The following is a 3,851-nucleotide window of genomic DNA, read 5'->3' as shown; positions in this document are numbered from 1 at the left end:
TTTTAATTTTCTAACCTACCTGCCCGATTAAGGGATCTGACATTCCACGCTCCGACCCGTAGAACGCCAGTTTTCTTTCTCCTGATTATGACGTCCTTCTGAGTAGTCCCCGCCCGGAGATCCGAATGGGGGACTATTTTACCTCCGGAATATTTTACCCAAGAGGACGCCATCATTTAACCATACAGTAAAGTTTCATGCCCTCATGAAAAATTACAGCTGTAGTTTCCCCTTGCTGTCAGCTGTTCGCAGTACCAGAGAGGCAGCTGCTCATGTTGATTCAGGTTTCGTAATGGAGATGATGCATGTACTTCAAAAACAAGAGTACCCATCCCGAGCAGTTGGCATTGTTTGGGTCTCCACAGCAGCACTGAGACTGCCAGATTCCCACTCTTTGTACTGGGAAGTGGACCATCTCCTCTCTGGTAATGGGGCCAATGTGACATTCAGACGCAGTGTGTATGGAGGTCTGTCGAAGCGAGGTGGTTGTCTGACCTAAACCAACATTGGAATCGAGGTGAGTCGGTCAACTCGTAAAATCAAATTGGTATGCAAACTATCCAAATGTGTGAAACTTCCTGGCAGATTAAACCTGTGTGCCGGGCCGAGACTCGAACTCGGGACCTTTACCTTTCGTGGGAAAATGCTCTACCAACTGAGCTACCCAAGCACGACTCACGCCCCGTCTTCACAGCTTTACTTCTGCCAGTACCTCGTCCCCTACCTTCCAAAGGTTCGCAGGAGGGCTTCTATAAAGTTTGGAAAGTAGGAGACGAGGTACTGGCAGAAGTAAAGCTGTGAGGACGGGGCGTGAGTCGTGCTTGGGTAGCTCAGATGGTAAAGCACTTGACTGTGAAAGGCAAAGGTGCCGAGTTAGTCTCGGTCCGGCACACAGTTTTAATCTGCCAGGAAGTTTCATATCAGCGCACACTACGCTGCAGAGTGAAAATCTTTCTGTATCCAAATGTGTGTATGTAACCAACCGGCTCTGTAACTTGCCACGACATGTTGTGTGGCAGTACCTTGGTTGAACTGTGACTGCAGTATATGGAACAGATAGGCCACATTGCGCTGTGCAGATCTGTACGCTCTGGACAGAAATTAAATGTCAGTATTTCCATATCATATTTTCATGGCAAGATGTTTGCAGCAGTATTAATTGCAGGTATCTCATAAACAGCATTGACCAAATTGACTAGCCTGAAAGGTACTTCCCGTCGACAGCATGTGTGTGCGCCAGCTGATCAGTTGATATACAGAATAATCAAAGGACAGGATACGTGTTGCTAATGCTGAGGTGTAGAGTAGGAACAGGGTGTACCTCATTATACTAGAGACTAAGATCCTTACTCCAAACGGCATAGTTATGATGAAAAATTTCTAATTTTGCTAGTATTAAATTTCTCATTTTGATCACACGTAATCTGGATTTAGCCTGGAAGTCAATCCATAATTGACATTCGAACTACTTTTGGATTTCGGAAACAAAAGATTTTGTTGTAATGAAATCTTTTTGGGAAGGCAAGTCAATCGCCAACAAGATCAGTTGAAAATTCCCAAGGATCTTTTATAGTATTCTCCTGTATTGTATTTTTGATTCAAAATCCACTACACAAAGGTGAGCATTTATCATCTGGAGGTCTGGAGTTACACCTTTGATGTATTGAATAACTTCAATAGTGTCCTTGTGTGGAACATACAAGCACTCAACTTTTAGTCATGAAAATATGCATGATGCCGTCCATTCTGCATTGCTCATCCACTTACAGTAAAGTGCATTTTAGTAATCTGGTGTGTTGCTGTGATGTCACTATTTTGGTGTTACCAAACTGCACGATGGAGGAATGTTCTAATTTTCAAACTAGTACATAGCAAAATGCCTCTGTGTACTCGCTCTGATAAGATTTCAACAGATAAGTGTTGAAGGAAACCCATATGCTCTCGCTGTTACTTGCTGGATTCGGAAAATGTTCTATTTAACCTGTATCATACGTCACAGCTACAACACACGCTGCAGATTGACAGCTTTGATGATACTCTGAAGCAAACAACTACTCACAATTGTATAGTTATACCAATAAACGATTATATAACCCATGAATTGTAACAACCTGAACATCGGAATGTGGATCGACTGCCATGAAGGGCAACGTTTCAGATGCATGAAAGAATTTCATACCTGCAAGATGTACATTTATTTTTGTGGGTCGTAGTTGTGAAAGTAAGAAAATCCTTTTCCAAATGTGTGATTTTGGGGAGAGGCCTTGTAAAGTTAATGCATGGCCACCGTCTTCTGACTTTCATGTTATCCTCTGCTTCTGCTTAATGGACCGGACATAAATGTAGAAAATGTTCTGTCATGATGTTTTACATTATGGCATGTGGTTTTATCTTTCACACTGGTTAACCTATTCGTACGTTTTAATGAAAGAAAACTGCAAAGAGCGGTCGTTCTGTTTCTCAGGCCTGTCGAATTTTACTAGTTACACTTCTTTCTGTCGCCCTCTTAAGGTTGATATTTTGCAATGTAGCCTCAATTATGGACTGTCTGCATCTGAAGAACCATCAGCATTACCCATATCGTCCTGAGTTTTGAAGACCACAGCAGATTATGGTCAAAATTAGAAATTTCGACTTCACCTGCACTTTGGTCAAAGGATCTTGGCCCATTTTGTGCTGTAGATGCAGTGAGAAAGTTGTGAACTATACTGATAAAAATTACTAAATAGTTGACACTTCACACATCGGAACCGCCCCCTGCGGGTCTGGGGGTTAGACTAGGCCCGAGGTATTCCTGCCTGTCGTACGAGGCGACTAAATGGAGTATCACACATTTCGATCCTTTGTGATGGTCCCCTGTAGTGATTTGACCTCCATTCTTCAAAATTTTCCCGAAGAGCGAGCCAATTGGGGAAAGGCGCCTTACAAAGTGCATCGTGTCCATTGTGCATTGATACCTTTAACCCACTTGCTCACTGTCGCATTGCAGTCCTGTCCATTCTCTCTTGGGTGAGGACACCTTCCTGGATGCTTTTTCCTCCATGCACTATGCAGTGTTGATTTCTGCGTCGACAATGACCAGTGACTTCTTTGCAGCTGATACCCAGCACGGTAGCTAGTCCATTGCGGTAGGGCCGCCATGTACCCTGTTGGTTGTAGCCCCTTGACCACACAGGGATTGCTCTGCTGATGACTGCGCCGTTAGCGGCTCACGTATGCCAAAGGGTAGATGCCCATCTCCATGGGGCATTGGGACTCGTGGCAATGGCCATTCTGCCAGGTGGCCTTAACTGTGGCTGGGTGGCGCCAATGGGGAGGGTCCCTGGTTGGTGGCATCAGGGCGGATGACATGCAGTGAAGTGTAGTCCGTCATCTTTTGCTGTTGGTGAAACACCAACAGTCTCTAAGCAATCACGAGCTCAATTCAGTGCACAGAAGTAAGACCCCAAATCGTTCCCCTCCCTGGCCTCACCATGGGAGGAGTGTCGGGCTGGCAGCGGATCGTATTGGCCCCAGTACCTTGTATGTTTGAGAGCTGATGAGGAATATTTCATGACGAAGCCTCAGTTTTTTGTTGAGCATTTAGAGGACTAGTTCGGGGAGGTGGTGGACTTGGCCAAAATGATGTAGGTCAGTCTCTATCAAACAGCACCCTCTGCCCAGTCACGGAGGTTGCTCGCTTGTGATAAGTTGGGTGAGGTTTCTGTAACCATCACGCCCCATAACAGCTTAAATATGGTCCAGGGTATCATGTATCACGGAGACCTTCTGCAGTCAGACGTGAGCTGTGCGCCAATTTAGTGGCGAGGTGTAAATTTCGTCTGGCGTGTCCACCGGGTCCAAAGTATGAT

General features: G+C 45.1%; 1 non-coding gene across 1 annotated transcript; it reads right to left on the bottom strand.

The window, feature by feature from the left end:
* Positions 1 to 596: 596 nt before the first annotated feature.
* Positions 597 to 671, bottom strand: Trnar-acg (transfer RNA arginine (anticodon ACG)). Its single transcript has one exon. It is a non-coding gene; the product is annotated as a tRNA-Arg (tRNA).
* Between the last annotated feature and the right edge of the window lie 3,180 nt (positions 672 to 3,851).

Source organism: Schistocerca serialis, chromosome 12 (assembly GCF_023864345.2).
Source record: "Schistocerca serialis cubense isolate TAMUIC-IGC-003099 chromosome 12, iqSchSeri2.2, whole genome shotgun sequence".
NCBI classification, from domain to species: Eukaryota; Metazoa; Arthropoda; class Insecta; order Orthoptera; family Acrididae; genus Schistocerca; species Schistocerca serialis.
Note: the sequence above shows the minus strand (reverse complement) of the source record. Positions and strands in the feature narration are given on the sequence as shown.